General features: G+C 36.0%; 1 pseudogene; it reads left to right on the top strand.

Annotated features, from left to right (window-relative positions):
• Nucleotides 1–7,992: 7,992 nt before the first annotated feature.
• Nucleotides 7,993–20,553, top strand: LOC132858213 (fucolectin-like; annotated as a pseudogene).
• The last annotated feature ends 487 nt before the right edge of the window (nt 20,554–21,040 follow it).

Raw genomic sequence — 21,040 nt, 5'->3', positions numbered from 1 at the left:
TCTACTATTACTACTACCAATAAGAATAATAATACTTATAATAATCACAGGGGGGCACGGTGGCTTAGTGGTTAGCACGTTTGCCTCACACCTCCAGGGTCGGGGTTCGATTCCCGCCTCCACCTTGTGTGTGTGGAGTTTGCATGTTCTCCCCGTGCCTCGGGGGTTTCCTCCGGGTACTCCGGTTTCCTCCCCGGTCCAAAGACATGCATGGTAGGTTGATTGGCATCTCTGGAAAAATTGTCCCTAGTGTGTGATTGCGTGAGTGAATGAGTGTGTGTGTGCCCTGCGATGGGTTGGCACTCCGTCCAGGGTGAATCCTGCCTTGATGCCCAATGACGCCTGAGATAGGCACAGGCTCCCCGTGACCCGAGGTAGTTCGGATAAGCGGTAGAAGATAATAATCACAAATACAAACCCTGATCTGCAGGGTGCAAGGACTTCATGCATATAACACCACAGTGTCCAGATACATGGATCATACATTAACATATCACATTTTAAGATGGTATCTTTGTGCTAATTGTGTATGCGAGAAATTAGCAGAAAGAGAGGACATCAAATTTCAGCCTAATTGTAATTTTGGTTCAGGATAAACAGTTATTTGAACTTCACTCTGACCCCTGTGATTAAAAAAGCCACCCCTGATGAATCAGTTTGAGCGAGACTTTTGAGTGAGCATCAGGTAGTTCAATGGGATGATTTTCAAATATCTGTTGATATCTGATTAGCCGATGACAGCCATATTTCAGCTTGATCCTAGGACCATCTGAGATACTGCTACAGTACCTGACTTTGCCCCACCCCATTTGTATGACTATAATCAGAATCTTATCCTGTACATATCTTTCAAGTTAAGTGTGAATCCATACAAGCACTCGTGGATTACAGTTTTTCAAGTAAATTAAGTACAGCCTCATTAGAAATGATTGACATGTGGCAGAAATATTGTGTGTGAAGATGTTTCAGTTTTGTTTATTTTCCAAATTGAAGATGAAGAAGAAGAATTTATATCAGACAATTTCATGACTGACAGACTTGAAAGAAAAATGTCAATTTTAGATTTTTAGTGTTTTAGGGCTTTTAATAACAATTAAGAACAAACAAACAATACCAGCATGTTACTCTGTAGGCACTCACTCTTGTTCTTTCTCGTTTGTAGGTACCAACATGTGGAATCAAAACACCATCTACTGGACAATGACTGTTTATAATCACTAACTGATACATAACAGGATATATGGATGATATTCGATCACATAAAAGAAGGAAAATACATTGATGCTCACTGATAGATCATTAGAGTAGAAAATTATCATTATTATTATTTTCTCCATCTGGGAGAATATGGCAGCTCCTTGGTGGATTTTAATTAGGCATATTGATAAAGGATAGAGGTATAGACACTGGGGGGCTAGGGTCACTAATCTGCATTTAAATAAATATTTTATATTTACTTTCTGACCAATGTAGAGCAAAGTAAGTAATCTGTCGAAGATGTGCCGTTAAGTTAATATATTCTGTATTTGCTATATGATGTACTGTATCTCTATAATTGGATGTGCACAGTAAAAGTGTTTCTTAACTGGTGAATGCTATGTTAGGTGTAAATTTTCTATTTGACAACTTGAATAGAAAATAGAGCTTTTACAGATGCCTATACTTACAAAACAAACTTACTTACTATACTTACAAAAAAAAAAAAAAAAAAAGTGTAGGAGTCATCCTCCAGTAAAAAGCGAGGGCACAGTTGCACATATCTTTTAAATCTTGCCATACATTTAGTCAAAATAGACATATAAATGCAAACAATTCACATAGACAGACAGCCAGCCACCCGGTGATGAAGAACACTGGTATATGTGATGTAGGTGTACTTTTAAGGTCTAGTTTGTGTGTTCAGCTATATCACCTGACCTCTTCCAGCGAATAAAACTGGCATTTGTTCACATGTGCTTTAGATGCCTGTTAAAAGAAAGGTGTGTCCACAGATTTTGGTGGAAGGACTTTAACTTCCAGGTTTATGATGTGCACAAAGAGTGCTTTAACAATCTATACACAATGAAATTCTTTGTTAAATATAAACACAGCACAAATATGATACGTCAGCTCTTACATAATACAAAAGAATAGAATAGAAAAGACCATAAAGTCATAAAAAAATTTCAATTATTTTTAACAAATATTTAGGAAAGATTCTTGAGAAGGGAGTATGGTTAAACAAAGGCTGAGGATGAGAGAGAGAGACAGGACGCACACACCCACACAGGGTTCGATAGTGGAATTTTGCATATATTTTGTATACACCTTACCTGCCAGGTGCTGTATATAGCTACTGTATAAATACTGACTGGCCATACACACAGTGTTACTAGGAAGAACTGCCTCCTTTCTTTAAGATTCTGATCTATGTTCGTATGATTGCATGACATAATTAAAAAAGAAAACAATCCCCACACCATTATAGCACCTGCATGGACTGGACTGTTGACAGAAGACAGATTGTGATTCATGCTGATGATACTAACTTCTGCCCCTGTCATCTACATGGCAAAACGAAATTAAGATTAATTATATCAGGAAACATTTGACCAGTTTTAGTGAGTCAATCCCAACTGTAGCCTCAGATTCCTGTCCTTGTAACATACAGGATTGAAACCTACTTGGCCTGTAGCTTGACATTCTCATTTGGTTTGACATGCTGGATTATCTAAGCTGCATTTCTGCTTACCCAAATTGTAAAGAATTCTGTCCCTGTCAGGTACATGGTATAAAGAAATTTTTATTCATTAGATCAGGCTACGTTTGTCCAGTTTTAGTGAGTCAATGCAAACTGTAGTCTCAGATTCCTAATTTGGTTGTAGCTTGTCATTCTCATTTGGTTTGACTTGTTGGATGTTCTAAGCTGCTTTTATGCTTAGTTGTAAATGTTTCTTTTTGTCAGCTCAAACCAGTCTTGCTAGTCTTCTACCACTCTGTGTAAACTTTGGTGACTCCTGTATATAAATATTCCAGATCAGTCCCAAAAAATACTCAAACAAGTATTCCATCATCACTGAGATCACATTTTTAAATTTGATATGATGTGATTAATTGAAGGTCTTATCTTTGTCTGCATGATTTTATGCATTGTGCAGCTTACCTATGGATTCGTGCAAAGTACTATTTTTTCCTAAAGCAATTCTGAAAGAAATTCATACATTTACATCTATGGAATTTGGCAAATGCCCTTATACAGAGCAGCTTACAGTACGTTTTTTCTCTTTCCTTTTTTTTTTTTACTGAGCCATTAAGGGTTAAGAGCCTACCATTGCACATACCAGCAACTTTACACAGTATTACAACTATTAAAACAACATTGAAATGATCATTTAATTACATATGCTTTAACACTTAAAAATAAGTATTAGATAATAATAATAATAATAATAATAATAATAATATATATAGCAATTGACATATTACATACATATAAAGAAATATAAAAAATATGTTGCTTAACCATTATTCTTTAGTTTAAATATAATAATAAAGAATTTTAAAAAGTAGTAGTAGTAGCTGAAATAATAATAATAACAAAAAAACCAAACAAATATTCTACAATATACTAAATATCATTAGCACATAATATTATTGTTGTGTTATTATTCATTCATTTTATCTATTTAATTATTAGTTAATTATTATTTTTCTGAGAAAACACTTGTGAAAGATATTAATGTTTGTGCTAAAAAAAGCTCATTACCCTAAAAAGTTGATGAAACTGTGTTCATTTCTTGAAGGAGAAACATAAAAACAGATTATACAAATCAATATGGGTGATTCATTCTTTTTACTTTGTGCAACACATTTAAACATTAATTTTTTCATGAATTAGTTGTCATTCTGGACAAAACTTGTAATAAAATGTAATATAAATTTATTTCTTTATACATTTTAAAACTTTGTTATAGACACAAGATATCTTGGGTCACTTATGTGCATGTGTGAAACACAAAGTTCATTTGCCTTTTAAATAAACTACGTAATCATTTCCCAAAACACCAAATGGACAACTCAGACTTTCTGACCTATATTGAGCAAGGTAAGAACCTTCTCTAAATCGTGTCTTTATTGGGATTAACATTTATTATTTGTTAAATGATGCACTTTAATTGCCTATTTTCCTTTCTTTCCTTTAGTGCAGATATAAATAGTCTAAAGTTGTTTTCTTTTAATTTGAGCAGAAATTGGAGAATTCACAGAGGCCCATGCCTCTTTACTTAGGAATTTAAACAAAAATGTATTGTTACCATTAAAAGGCACATAATGTAATGTGTATTTCTTTACAAGATATGAATGGGTACTGAGCCAGCAGCAAGGTAATAATATCATATGATTTTCACATAAGAACACCAGGTGTGATGATCAGATGTCCACATACGTTTGGTTCTATAGTGTAGATTTATTTAATTTAAAAAATTGACATCATAAATAGAGAACAGGGTTGGTATATTTTTGGTGTGACTTACATTAAAGGGACTAGTGGGTTTGTTGGAGGTTCTGGGTCTTCTCATGCCAGGAGGATGAAGCAGGAAAAGTACCAGTGCCAACACGATCCAGCCCATAATAATCATAGGCAGAGTCAGATCGCCCCCTGTTGGAGAACTGGGACCTGACACTGAATGCACCAAAAAAAGACATCAAATCAGTACTGAGAGAAAATTTTTAAAGCAACATACACCTCGCACTCACTCTCTCACTCATTTTCTACCACTTATCCGAACTACCTCGTGTCACGGGGAGCCTCAGGCGTCATCGGGCATCAAGGCGCAACATACACCTCAGACAGAAAATATAAAAATGTAGTACATTTAAATATTAGGAAGGGAAGGAATAGGACTTTTGAATAGAAATTTTGTTTATATTTTGCTTTGCTGTTGTGCTTCCAGATATACAATATTTTGTTCCATGGTTGTCAAATGTAATCCAGCTTGCATTTGCATAAAGAATAGCTGTGAATTTGAATAGTTTTGGATGTGAGAAAACAGTGAGACAGAGACAGACAGACAGACAGACAAAGGCCGACCGACAGAGATAGATAGATAGATAGATAGATAGATAGATAGATAGATAGATAGACAGACAGACAGACAGAATAGATAGACACGTAGACACAGACAGATAAACATTTTGAGAGAATGAGAATTTTTATACATAATATATAAATGCGTATATAATATGTTCTCTCAGTAGGTTCATCTAACCTTCCTCAGCGGGTTCATCTAACCTTCCTCAGCGGGTCCATCTAACCTTCCTCAGCGGGTCCATCTAACCTTCCTCAGTAAGTCCATCTAAACCTTCCTCAGTAAGTCCATCTAACCTTCCTCAGTAAGTCCATCTAACCTTCCTCAGTAAGTCCATCTATCTAGAGTTTGTTTAAAGTTAAAAAGGGGGTTGAGTGAACTTTAAAAAACGAGTAGGGAGAACTACAGCCCTGAAGTTCGGTAAACTCAAAAATACTTTGCAGCAAATTACCGCAATTTTTTAAAGTTGTTTCAACTTAATTTTCTTCTTTTAATGTACAGCTTTAAATCTTCCATTTAAACTTCTTCCACAAATTCCTGTATGGCATTCGCATTAAAGATCAAACACAGAAATTGCAAAATTTAAAAATTGTAAAATATTTATTTTACAATTCTGCCAACATGAACTGCAAAAATTGGACTCAGATATAGTTCTACTCCAGTCATCAACATAAAATAAATAATAAAATATATATATATAAAATTGTTATAAAACAAAAGGCAAAAAAAAAAGGCAAACTTGTAATGCCTTTAAAATGCTGGAGTAAACCAATACAAATGCTTTTAAACTGTTGAAAAAAAATACAAAAAAAAAAAAAAAAAACACTTTAAGTGCTGGAGTAAAAAAGATTCTCAAAGTGCCAGAATAACAATCTTAAAATGCTGCAGCAATAAACAAGCCGAGTTACAACACATGCGCTAGAGCAATCAAGTAATCAAGTATTACAACTGTTAAAAAAACATGAAAGTCACAAAACCTTACACTAAAACTCAAAACTGACTTTGGTACAGTATATGTTGCACTGTTATACAGCCACAAAACAGACAGGAACAAATCTACTACTTCAACAATTTGTTTTTGAAGGACTGGACTCTTGCAGAGCACTGGGGGTCATTTTAGTTCTTTAGGATAGCTAATGTTGATGGCATAAATCAAGCCAAATAGGAGAGCAACAGCTGTAGGGAAGTCTTGCACATTATCCAGCACAACTTGCTCCTCTACAACTACAGACAGGCACCTTACATTTGGGTTTGAATGGATGGTGGCAACGTCATCTTCAATGACGTTAAGACCCCATCTTCATCCCTTTTGTATGAGTGTCTTCTGTGTCTGTGTCCTGCAGTAAAAAGCAGCATGAAGACAGAATTATAACCCAAAATTTATTGAGTTCTGCTGGACCACAAAGATTTTTATATTGTTTGAGATAGGTCACCCAAAAATCACACATGCTGCAATTTTCCACTGTGTTTGCTTGGATATACACCATGTTGCCAAAAGTATTGGGACACCCCCTTCTAATGAACAGGTTTGATTACTTTAGTCATTTCCATGAGTACAACTCTTAATGATTAAACATGCGTATAATAATATCTGATGGAACTGTGTGCTTCTAATTTTATAGCAAGAGTTTGAACAGGACCCTTTTCTATTCTAAAATAGTAATGCTGCCGTGCACAAGGAAAGATTTAAAAATGAATTGACTGATTCAGTCAGTGTGGAATAACTTGACTGGTCTGCAGAAAGCAAAGGCTTAATCCCAGCTGACTACCTCTGGTGGGAATTTAAATGCAGACCTTGAGCCAAAAACATCACCAAACATCAATGACTTGTACTTACACTATGTGGACAAAAGTATTGGGACACACTCTTCTTTAGAACAGAAAAAAGGCACTTCCAAAACTGTGGCAACAAAGATGAAAATATAATTCATGTATTTACAAATTGTATTTCCATCTCTGTTGCAACAGTTTTGGAAGTGTCTAAATTGACTACCCATATGTATGTCATCGAAGTTTGGTTTGAGCTTTTGGCTCAAGGTCTGCATTTAAAGTCACATCAAAGGTGTTCAGATTTGATTAGGACTTGGCTTTATGCAGACCAGTCAAGTTCTTCCACACTGGCTGAATTAATCAATTATTTTTGAACCTTGCCTTATACACATTGGCATTTTCATGTTAGAAGAGAAAAGGGGCCCATCAAAACAGTTAAAAAATTAGAAGCACACAATTCCATAGATCATCATTATATGCTTATACTGTACATTAAGATTTTTACTCATGGAAATTAGTAGTGAAACCTGTTCTTAAAGTGGAGTGTCCCAATACTTTTGGCAATATACTGTAGTGTAACACTTTTTTAATTTGTGCTGTCAGACTCATTACTGATAAGTATTCAACCAGGATTATTCAATAAATACATTTTTGCCAACACTTTGCCTCCTCCATTCTACTCTTTCCCCTGCCGTTTAGCTTATAGAACAGTTAGCAGATTAGTTCTGGACACCAGACAAAACTGTTTTCTCTTTACATGATCTGGACCTCAGGTATGAGAGTATATGCTGATAACAGACTGATAACACACTTACCAGACAAGACTTCAGGAAGTTTCCAGACCTTTTCCTCATAAACAAAGGTAGACCTTTGAGAGCTGTAGCTTTTCTTTGAGCAAGCACATCAGAAGCCTGAAAGACACAGAACAGGTTTTATGCATGTTATATTCAACCAAACGTTTAGGGCTTACACCTTTAAAGGGCCTAACACCTTTAAATTATGCTCATTCACAGGGTACAAATTGTACAATACTGTATGTTTACATGATTTGAGACTAAATAATTACTTAACAAGCTGCAAAATAATTACTTGATCAAGTTGTTTTAGGAGGGTCTTCATTTCATCTACATAGGCTCCACAACGTGATCGGTACAACATGAACATCTTTGGTGCATATTCATCCAAAGACGACAAAAAGGTACTCTTCAAGTTGGTTTGTGTAAACACACACAGTGAACAGTAAGAATCAAGACTACACAAGTTAATTAATCTTTAAATAAATAAATAATCTCAAATAAACAAACTCACCTGATCTTCCAAAAACAATGCTGGCCATTGTTTTAGGACATCAGCCACAAGAGGTTCTTCATTAACTATCTCCTTCCTTCTCAGAGAGAATGTCAGTTCCATTTTGGAGTCAACCATTGCCATGCTGAAATGTTTCTTCTTCATTTCCTCTTGTAGTGCATCTTTTTCCTTCTGTAAGGAACAATCTGTCTGCCCTACTAGGTTGTCTGGGAGAAAGTTTACCTCACATCTCTTTGCTTTCTTTAAACATCTAGAGTCATTGTTCACTTTTTTTGGTTCACAGTGACTTCAGAGCAACCTGCCATTCGTAGTTTCTGACGGTAGTTCCCAACCTTATATTTGATGCTCATAGTCCAACTGTGATAACCTGTTCCTGAGCCTGGGTCTTTCAGACATGGATACTTTTCAATCAGTGCAGCAGACACAGACTCCAACTTGTTTGGGTAAGCTTTGAATGAAAAAATTGCCTGAGCTATGCTATCCAGGATGCCCATTTTCATTTCTCTTGGTACTGTGAACAGTGTTCCATCTTCTTTAAAATTCTCATTCCCTTTCTCAAGCCGCAACTCAACATCATAAGAGAACTTGGGAATCGGAAAAGGAGATGGCCACTGAGACATTTCACGCTGTCTCACAGATACAAAGGGGAAACTCTGGTTTGAGCTATCAGATGGGGAGGACATACTGGCAGTGTCTAAAGAGGAAATCGAGGTCTCGGATCGAGGTCTCTGGCTCTGATTCTTCAGGTACTTTCTGGATGATCTTCAGCACTGCTCTTTCTGGTGAAAGCTTTGTTATATTGGTCAAGTTACAGAGTTCATTACCGAACTCAGGATCCTCAAACTGAATCAGAAAATCATCCTTGATTTCAAGCCTTTCTTGAAAAATTGTTTTCAAATGTTCAACCGATGTGAGATTTTGCTAAATATCCAGCCTCCTAATATTATCAGGGGCCAACACAATACGGAGCCGCATATTCTGTAAAACAAAATTCTGATTAAAAATAAAATCAAGTACATTAAGTATATGGCAAAGCTTTATATGTGGTAACATGTTAAATGACTTAAAGGGGGTAGTTCAAAAATTCAAACTTTCAAAATTTGCTACGGTAATTTGCTGCAAGAATATTTTGTATGTGAAAAATACATTTATTCAACAATTGTTCTCCTCCACATCACCCTAGTGTCGTTTTGGAGAGTACCAAAAAGAAGTATTCTCATAGCTTCATAAAATTACAGTTGAACCACTGATGTCACATGGAAACCCACTGCCTCACCTGAGCTATTTATTTGGGGCTTAGTGCTTTTATGAAGAAGACTGACTCAAGTGCATGAATGTTGAACCTCAGTCCCTTGCTGTCTATGGAAGGTCAGAGAGCACTCGGATTTAATTTAAAATATCTTAATTGGTGTTCCAAAGACAAACAAATATCTTGCAGGTTTGGAATTACTGATATTTTTTGGAATTTTTGGGTGAACTATCGCTTTAAAACACCCGCTTTTGTCTTCTGAATTAGAAAGTCATACAGGTTTAAAATGTAATTTACGTTTCGGAGAACAGTTCCTTCAACCTGTGACATACTTTGTTATGTTACAGTTCAAATCAGGAAATCATTGAAAAACAATTAATGGAGAAGGAATCTCTTTAGTGCATTCATGTTCCTTCCCTGAACTGTATATGATGTGAGAGGATGAGGATCATTTAGATCCTCTGGTTCAAATATTTCAATTGCACTTGTTTCAGAAAACTCGTAACACCTGTAGAGCTTAATATACCATGACAAAAGCCTTTTGCAAAGAAAGGCCACCTTGTTAGTATTGACAAGTACACTGAGTATTCTGAAAGAATCAGGCAAGCCACTGCATTGACCTGAGGACAAAATCATGCCTTCACTGAAGTGAATTCCACTGAAGTGAATGCACATTTTCCAAGACATCTGCTCTGTTTAGCAACACTTCAAGAACCCTCAACACTGGGACATACACAAAGCTATTTTGGTGTAGTCTATCAAATCGGGACTCCACAGTATCAATTACTTGAAAATGTTCTTTAAAATGAGCATTCCATCTGAATTCTGTTGAGAGAGTACCCTTCTTTGCAGTGCCTGTAAAAACAGGATTTGTTTTGAGCACTTCTGCTGATAACAATTCAGCAAGCTCTAATGCCAATGACTCATCAATGTGGCTTTCATACTTTCTTATAATATCCCTGATTGATTGTTTTGCTGTATACCTAGATAACGAAACAATCACACATCTAACTTAATATCTCCTGAATTGCACTTTTTGAAACATGCAAAATTGTCTGCATGTAAAGGATCAATGATGCAAGTTTGTGCTCTAGAGCTCTATACTCTACAGGCCCTAAATACACATTTGTTTCATGTTCAGAAGGAACTAAAGGAACAGTGACATCAGAAACATTTGACTGCGGATTCTGCATAAAATCTCCTGACTCTTCAGACCCTGTCTCTTCATTGCTTCACAAACAACCAGTTTGCAATGTAACAGAAGAACTAAAGTGTTCAAAACCTTCAGATTTATGCTTCTGCGATATGTGGCTACTAAAAGTTGAAAGGACATTTGTCATCAGCTCACAACCTTGAATAGGACAATTGACTGCATCATTCCTCCTCAAATGGTTTCTGAGATGGTTTAAAAACTGGGATGGCTGACAAACATCTTTGAAATCACATAACTCACATGAAAAATTAAAGTGGTCAGTAACTGCAGTGTGTTTGTGTGATCTTGTCAAATGTGTTTTTAACACACCTAAAGTTTTAAAAGTGCAGATGCAGACAGTATACAATCAAAGATGCTGCCAGGATCACCTTTGACAGTGCCGAAGCCTGTAGTGTTTCAAGAGGACCTCTCTGCTACTGTGGGCAAATCTGCAATGCTTACACTACATTCCAAATCTATGAAAAGAAAAACAAAAGCACTTTGACATGTGCAGTGTTACATTCCAACTAAATTGACATTAAATTGTTTAAAACACAACATATATATTACATACAAAAAATGAGAATATTCAACGAATCACATTCAAAGCAAATTAATAATACCAAATTACATTTAACTAGTTAAATGGTGCTAAGAGCTACGCTAAAAAACAACTAAGCTCCTGAAATACTAGACATTTGTGATAATTCAACATGATATATTTTCTGTTTTAGACTGGATGTTATGTAAAACACGTTATGTTGTACGTCTAAGATCAGAAATAACCACGCGGTCAACAAGGTTAAGAATACCCTATAACTTACTTAAATGTACAATGCTGTTTTTCCCCTAGCAATACTAACTATAGTGACTAACTTACGTAAGTAGTGCTCTGTTTTTTAGCTGGATGATCAATAGCATTAACGTTAGCCAAAACTGATTTACACAAAGCTAATCGGTGAAATGAAACTGACTAGATGGCAGAGGATTCTGCCTGATCTTAAAGCCTTCCTCTAACACAAATCAAGTAAAGATTTATCCAATAAGAAAGATTCATTCTCAATTTAGCACAGAGCCGATCGGCCCTATACAGTACGCTCACTACGCAAGTTGCGTAGGGCCCCGCAAATTACGCAAGGCCCCGCCTCCCCTGCCTCATTTTACAGCGTGTGTTAATGTTTACTGTGTAGATGACAATATGAAGTGGAGCTATCCATCTGGCCATGAAAAGAGAAAAAATAAACAAAATGAGAGTGAAATGCGAGAACAGCAATCAGGTAAACTTGTGTTCTCTTCAAGTTATGTCAGCAAGAGCAAATAACAGTAAAGTTAAGTTGATGTGATTCTGTCTCTAGTCTCTATCTGACTAGCTACAGTAAATTAACTTTGCAGTGCTGCCAGTGCATCTCTTGGCCTGTCTGTCACACAACAATTTATTGCGTAAACATTCGCGTGAATAAATGCCCAAGGGCAACAGTGTTTATAAACGGCAGCTCGATAACTGCGCTGCGTGTGAACATGCGTTCATACAGTATGCGCATGCAATCGTGCACGAAATGACATGCGTGCTTTCTAGCAGCAACATCTGTGTGGGGACCAGTACAAAAAGTAGCGTGATAGCGCTCCTAAATGACAATGTTTATAGTCTCTCAATCAAGGTTATAACAATGTTAATGCAATATGGAAACCAATGGATTTACATTGGAATGGGCATAATGCCGGGTCAATATGAATGTACATCCCTCAGTAAACAATAACCATCAGGGATCAAGTATTGCTCTCATGCATACTATAAAACACAGTGATACGGTATGGCAAGCCATTTTAGGTTTTATACATTCACATGATATCAAGAATTCAGTATTCAATACTTAAAATATAAATATTAAGAGTGTGATTTCTAGTAGTAACCATATTTTTGATATCAGGAATTACATTTTACACTAGTAAAAATGTAATTTCTGATATCTGCTATTGCATATTCACTAGTTGAATATTGCAAGAGCCAAGTCATATTATAAATAGTATTTTATATTTGAAAATGGATAAAGAGGAATCTGAGGGAGGCAGTTTAAGTGGGGCCTAATGCAGCTTATAAAATGAATAATAGTAGTTATCTATAATTTACAAGTGCTATGCTCAAGTTTGTTAGTAGAGGAGATGTTGGATCAACAGCCAGTACAAGCACAGGCTCAGTTCATTCAAATCCCAAAATCCAAAGCTGTGTTCTATTTCTTTATATTACTCACTCACTCATTTTCTACCGCTTATCTGAACTACCTTGGGCCTGTGCCTATCTCACACGTCATCGGGCATCAAGGCAGGATACACCCTGGACGGAATGCCAACCCATCCCAGCGCGCACACACACTCTCATTCACTCACGCAATCACACACTACGGACAATTTTCCAGAGATGCCAGTCAACCTACCATGCATGTCTTTGGACCGGGGGAGGAAACCAGAGTACCCGGAGGAAACCCCTGAGGCACGGGGAGAACATGCAAACTCCACACACACAAGGTGGAGGCGGGAATCAAACCCCCAACCCTGGAGGTGTGAGGCGAACGTGCTAACCACTAAGCCACCGTGCCACCCTTCATTATATATTATATATATTATTTTGGTACATTTAATTATTTTCTGCTTATTTAAGATAATGTATTCACTTCAAATTCAATTGCTAATATTCAACTCAATTCTATTTAAAATATTCCATTCAATAAAGATTTGTTTATACCTCATTCAAATCTGTATTGTTTTACTCTTTGACCGAGAGATGGAGCAAACTTTTTTTTTTTTTTAAAGTTGGGAGGTTTGTAGTGGGAGCAGTGGGGTGTGAATGTGTGGCAAATGGTTTACATGGCTCACGGGTCAGGTAGGAGGGGCCCTTAGCAGAATTTTGCTTAGGGCCCCAGGGAGGTCAGGATCGGCTCGGATTTAGCATTTGTAATTGGCATTAGGCGTATTACTGTGTTTCATATGGCTTTCGTATGCTTCTCTGACTTAAATACAAGAAATTCTATTAACTCCATCCACAACACACAATCCATTTAAATACAGTTTATTGTAATAACTATAACTTACTGTCATGAACACGGGATAAAACGGACCCAGATGCAGGATAGACAAATAAAAATATAACAAATAAACGTACACAAACCATAAACAAAAGGCACATGGCCAGAGTCCGTGCAGAGTCCTGACACTTACACAATAAAATCGTGTATTTTGATACATTTCATTCAAATTTTACAGAGTGATCTGAACATGACCTTCAAATGAAACACGTTAGCTGTCTGAGCTCGATGGAAAATATCATTACATTCCTTAAAATAGCCTTTCCAAATCACAACTTTACATTATACATTAAGCATTTGTGTAATTTATTTAGGTTATTTTCGATAATAAAACTAAAAGAAAGCTTACTTGAACCAGAGAACATCCAGCCCCTTCTAAAATGCAGTTGATGAGCAGAAACCCTGTGCAAAATGCTGCGGAAACAGATTGCGCATGCGCAATTACAGGACGCGAAACGCTTGAATTAAGAAATCAAAGTATTACGTTTTCCCAATTTAATTGTTTATTTTCATTGGACAAAATAGTAGTAAACATGCAGTTAAATCTTTTTTTATGAGTAAACTTAACACTGTGCTCAAAAAATTTGTCCACCTAACTTATAATTTTAAAGTGTTAACAATTTGCAAGTTGGATTTTTTTTACAGTGTATACGATACCAAATATTAGCTTAATTGGAGACACAATTCCTGAGAAACACATTTCCTGACTTCAGCTCTCCTGTAAATGCCTTTCAAGTTACATGTGAATTAATGGATGTGGTCATGAATTACAGCTTTTAAAGTAAATTCAGCATTGCTTCATTAGAATTGATTGACATATATTAGTGACCAAATAGTTAGCAGCTTTTAAGCTTGAAAATAAAAACAATCAAAAAAAAAAAAAAAAAAAAACAACAAAAAAAGAAATCTGCTGAAAAAATATGTATGCTTCTACAGCAGGCAATTCATATGAAATGGACCAAAATGTAAAACCTTGCATTATAGCACCACCATTAGGCCTAGTTTAATAATATTTGGTTTCGTATCTGTTCTAGTTACACTTTGGTTTGAACAATTTGTTTTTAATAAAGAAGAAGAAGAATACCCTAACAGTTACAATAATAATAATACTATCCATACCACAGAAATGTTCGAAATTGTGCACATACACAGCTAACAGAAATCAGTAAGTAAAAAGTATATATACATTCATTCATTCATTTTCTACCGCTTATCCAAACTAATTCGGGTCACGGGGAGCCTGTGCCTATCTCAGGCGTCATCGGGCATCAAGGCAGGATACACCCTGTACGGAGTGCCAACCCATCACAGGGCACACACACACACATTCACTCACGCAATCACACACTAGGGACAATTTTCCAGAGATGCCAATCAACCTACCATGCATGTCTTTGGACCAGGGGGAGGAAACCGGAGTGCCCGGAGGAAACCCCCGAGGCACGGGGAGAACATGCAAACTCCACACACACAAGGTGGAGGTGGGAATCGAACCCCGACCCTGGAGGTGTGAGGCGAACGTGTGTAAAGCTGTATAAACTGGAGTAATGTGATGTAGATGCCCTTATATGGACTTATTGGGACGTAATCACTTGGTCATGTGTCCTTTCTGAGCTATTAAATTGGCATGTGTGCACACAGAGCTTCAGACAAAACTTCCTCACTGAAGCATTCCCATAACGTCAGCCCTGACACAGTGTCAGGTTCCATCGAAAGGGAACTTAATGTACTGTTTTCCCTTGAATTCCCCTGAACAGCAGATGTCGCCACTGCACCATAAGAAACTTGAAATGCAAAGGTATTGGCATTATATGTAGGATGAGCATTCTTCTTCTTCTTCTTCTTCTTCTTCTTCTTCTTCTTCTTCTTCTTATTATTATTATTATTATTATTATTATTATTAAATACCTATTATCAGTAGTTTCACTGTACAGGAATGTGATGCAAAAGCATACTTTACAGCTCTGTTATACAAATAAATTTCACTTTCTGTTTTAGGGATGAACCCAACCTGGTTAAACAGTGTGTCATAGTTCATACACTCTACATAGAGGGGAATAGTTTACTCTTCCGGGGGAATACCGAGGCGTTCCCAGGCCAGCCGAGAGACATAGTCCCTCCAGCGTGTCCTACGTCTTCCCTGGGGCCTCCTCCCGGTTGGACATGCCCGGAACACCTCCCCAGGGAGGCGTCCAGGAGGCATCTGGAACAGATGCCCGAGCCACCTCAGCTGACTCCTCTCGACGTGGAGGAGCAGCGGCTCTACTCTGAGCTCCTCCCGAGTGACCGAGCTCCTCACCCTATCTCTAAGGGTGAGGAGCTCGGTCACTCGGGAGGAGCTCAGAGTAATGAGTATAGTAAGTCAAAAAATAATTTAAACAGAATTTTGAATACATCTGTTTGGTAAAATAGTTTAGTCTGTTTTTTTTTCACAGATTCCATTCCCAGGGGCATTGCTAGGGTCTCACCAGCAGTATTATTATTACCTCGTCGACTCTCCCAGTGAAATGATTGAGTGAATGACAACTGTCCAATGAAAGTATACTAACCACAAATCCACCTGCTGAATGGAATAAGTACTGTTCTGTTTAACAGCTCGACACTTAAGTTTTAAAACTGCCTATAGTGGAATTAATGTGTAAAATAAACACCAAAAGACAGACAGGTTTTATTCTACTGTTGTCTTGTACATTATATGTGGTGTAAAATGTCTTGAGTCTTCAAAAGACCAGGGGCTTTTGATAGTAATTGAGTGGCTTAAGACCCAGAAGGCTCACCCTTGCAATGCCACTGTCTATGCCCACTGAAACCTTAATGGCTAATTAAAGACACTTGCTTTTATACTGTCTGGCTGTTAGCTAATTCCATTAATGCAAGATTTTGCATGAGAAAATGATAGAATGAAAGCAAATAGAATGAAATGTAGTTACTTAGATGGTTATTTAATATGTTTCAATGTGGAAACCGATTCTTAAATTGGTTTATGCTGTGCAATTTGCATCAAAGGTGATGTACCTAAATAACTGGCAATATATGTTATATTTCTTACATTTAGAATATTTAAAAATATATTAAAAATTAAATTAATACATTAATTAAACATTAAAAATATTTACATTTAATAAATTTCATATTTTTAGAATTTTTAATTCACTGTTCTGAATCATTCCTAACATGCTTTAATATAAATGAAAATCTTTTGCTTTTGCTGTTTTAAGAAAATAATCAATAATGATGATGCAGCCAAATTTTGTGTTGTGATCTTTGTCCTCTGTCTGTAGCAAAATAACATGGAAATGACTGTTTAAAGGCAAACCACAATAAAACAAAATGCTCTTAACCTTTAACACAAATTTCCTGTGCAGTTTTAAATACAATAGCTAAGAAAAAGAAACTGCTGAAAATGAAGAGGGACAAAGCACAGGGATTGGGTAAATGTAGACAAAATAAACTCTATAATGGTGAAGGAAGCATTTGGTGTGAGGGACTGGGTGGAGTAGTTTGGCAAAGAAAAAGGGAGGTTGACTGAGAGGCCCACATTATTTTGTGAGACGTAAGGAAATAAATATAAAGGCAAGAGATAGTATAACGAGAGAACTCTGTGTAGCCTGAGGATGAAGACAAGTAGTTCACACCCAAAGAGTGTTAAAAAGTGGTATTTTGCATACATTTATTATGCACCTGAAGTGCCTGAATTTAGCTTCTGTATATACACTGAGTAGTCACTTTATTAAAAACACTTTACTATGTGGTAGAACTGCCTTAGTGGCCCAATTCAACTAGAACTGCCTCAATTCCTCATGGCATAGTGTTGCCCATATTCCTTTGAGTTTCTGATCTATGTTGGCAAGACTGCATTAAAAGATACAAATCCCCATACCATTATACCAGCAGGAGCAGCCTGGACTGTTGACACAAGGGAGGTTGGGATTAATGCCAACTTCTGTCCCTGTCATCTACATGGCAAATAGGAATTTATATTCAGTAGATCAGGAAATATTTGTCCAATTTTAGTGAATCAATGCCAACTGTAGCCTCAGATTCCTAATTTGGTTGTAGCTTGTCCAACTCATTTGGTTTGACCTGTTGGATGTTCTAAGATACTTTTCTGCTTAGATTGACCTTTTTGTCAACTCAAACTAGTCTGGCTATTCTCCGCTGACCTCTCTTACAAACAGGCTGTTAACTTTTTTCCACCATTCTGTGTAAACTGCGGTGACTCCTGTACGTGAAAATTTCTAGATCAGCCTTAAAAAATTTATCAAACAAGACTGTCTGCCCTAACAACCATACCATTATCACTGAGATCATTGAGATCACATTTTTAAAGTTGATGTGATGTGACTAACTGAATGTATTATCTCTGTCTGTATGATTGTATACATTGTGCAGCTGACCAAGAATAAGCTTTATTCTTTATAAAATACATCCAGAAGAATTCAAAACATTTGGCACTCTAGGTGCTTTGAGCAGCCTAATCCAAAATTCATGCAAAGTATTACTTTCTTAAAGCATTTCTTTAAGAACGTCATACATTTACATCTGGCAAACACCCTTATTTAGAGCAGTTTATGGTTTGTCTCTTTAGGAGGCCGCTTGGTGGTTCTGGGTAAGACTTCATAAACTTCCAATTAGTAGTGCAACATCTTAACCACTGTGCCACTACTTCCCTTTGTTATGCCACGTCATAATCGCTGAAAATGGATTGAAGGTACTTTACACAGTATTACAACTGTTAAAATAAAAACCATTGAAATGATCATGCAATTACTTATGCTTTTTAAAATAAGTAATAATAATAATAATGCTTTAATTAATTAATTTCTTCTTGTTTAATATTATTGTTTGAAAACAATTTCCACTTAAAATAAAATTAACACAATTTAACAGTTCAAATGGAGATGTTATTAATATTTTGTCCTTTTTCTGATGCTGGAAAAGCTCTTGACCATCAGGTGACCTACAAATGAAAGCTGGCTGATGTACCATTTTTTGCTTGCAGTTGCAACAAAACAAATTGATTAATGAATAAGTTGTCTTGCTGATTAAAACCTGTAATATATAGAGTAGTTCTTTATAAAGGTGTTATAGACACAAGATGTCTTAGGTCACTTATTTGCATGTGTAAAACACAAAGATCATTTGCCTTTAAAAAATCTACATAATCATTTACTGAAACACCAAATGGACAACTCAGAGCTGAAAAGGGTCAAAGAGAAGACTTTCTGACCTATATCAAGCAAGGTAAGAACCTTCTCTAAACTGTGCCTTTATTAGGATTTATACATTATATATTTGCTAAGTGATGTGCTTCATATAATTGTATGTACTCAGTAAACTGTCATTCTTAACTATTAAATGCTATGCATTGCTTTTTCAATTGGCTTTTTCCTTTCTTTCCTTGAGTGCAGTTATACATTGTCTTAAGTTTATTTCTTTTAATTTGAGCAGAAAATGGAGAATTCGCAGAGGCCCATGCGTCTTTACTTAGGTATTTTAAAAAAAATCAGTTGTTAACATTAAAATGCACATAATGAAATGTGTAATTTTAGATTATATATTTCTGTACAGGGATATGCATTTTGTCATTGCAATGGATACTGACCTATCAGCAAGGTAATAATATCAAAGAATACATATGCATACACAAATACAAGAGTGTGTTTATACATATATAATATGTTCTCTTTTCCCCTCCAGTCAATGTGGCCTTAAGAGGAATTGCAACACAGTCTTCTTTATACGACTATAACTATGCTTCCTTTGCTATTGATGGCAACAGAGCATCTGACTTGAGTGCCTCCTCATGTGCACACACAAATCCTGAATATGGCCCGTGGTGGAGGATGGATTTGTTGGCAGTGTATGACATTAGCAACTTAATCATCACTAACAGAGGCGATTGCTGTGCAAATCGGATAACTGGTGCTGAGATCCACATTGGCAATTCCTTAATCAACAATGGCAATGATAACCCCAGGTGAAATTTATAAAATACATTTATAATTTATTAATAGTATGTCAGCATAAATGTGTATTAGTAATAATAGTATAAGCTGTATGTAATAGTAATAAAGTATGTTTAGAGAGTTTAATCATGGAGCTCTTTTAACATTATATAAAGATGCCTATGAGTCTTTGTAATTTGGTAGCAATTCTTTGTATGCATTTAAATCTTTAATAAGACATTAAAACATTCCACTAAAATTGCTCATAAGGTAATGTGGAAATGTGACTGATATTTGTCTTCACATATAGTTTAATTAAAGCTATAATTTAAAAGATAACTAACTTGTTTCACAGACTTTCCACAGAATTATCTAAAAGTATAAAATTTAATTCTTTATTAAATTAAAAAATTTGTTTGCACTGCACTTGTTATAATCATAATCAAGTGCAGATTGGTGACCTCTCTCTCTCTCTCTCTCTCTCTCTCTCTCTCTCTCTCTCTCTCTCTCTCTCTCTCTCTTTCACACACACACTCTTTCTTGCTTTGTAGATGTGTTGTTATCCCTAGCATGCCTGCTGGTGCCTCTATAATCTACACATGTAATATGCAGGGCCGTTACGTGAATGTGATCATTCCCAATGTTGTTGAGTGCCTCAGTGAGGCTCTGTGAAGTGGAAGTCTACGGGGTTCCAGGTTCCACTGCTATGTTCAATAAATTACATTTAAAGTTAAAACATGATTTAAAACTGTTCCTAAATATCAACATTATTGACTTTTTTGCAGTTCCTGTTTTTAAAAGGGCATTTCTGAGAATAAAGTTTAACAGCATTGAGGATCTCAGCAACCCTACCATGAGGGACAAAATTCTTCAAAAGGTGAGTGTTTCTGCTGAGTTGAGAATTTACCACCCAAATAATATCTTTCATTGGTGGACCTGAAATCAGTGAATGTATATAAAAAAGGAACTTAAAGAAGGTTAAGAAAGATTAAATGTGTACTTCTACTCTCACTCTCACTCTCCCTCCTACTACTCGTGCTACTACTACTACTTCTACTTCTACTTCTACCTCTAATTATAATAATAAGGTTTACATTATTATTATTATTATTACTATTATTGTTATTATTATTGTTATTATTAATAATAACAATAATAATAACAATAATAATGATAATAATAATAATAATAATAATAATAATAATAATAATAATAATAATAATAATAATTTAACATCTGCAGGGACAAGGCACTTCTTGCATATACCACCCCCAGTGGCCAGTTCTTGTCAAGATACATAAAACAATCAATTCACCATAAATTAACATACTTATGCTTTGTGATGATAGCTAAATCTTAGCTCTGTAAAATGCCTGCTAAAAACTCCTGCTAGTTACTTAACTCTGAACTCTGTAAACATGAATAGT

The sequence above is a fragment of the Tachysurus vachellii genome, chromosome 2, assembly GCF_030014155.1.
Source record: "Tachysurus vachellii isolate PV-2020 chromosome 2, HZAU_Pvac_v1, whole genome shotgun sequence".
NCBI classification, from domain to species: domain Eukaryota; kingdom Metazoa; phylum Chordata; class Actinopteri; order Siluriformes; family Bagridae; genus Tachysurus; species Tachysurus vachellii.
The sequence above is the reverse complement of the archived record's forward strand: the minus strand, read 5'-3'. Positions and strand labels throughout refer to the sequence as shown.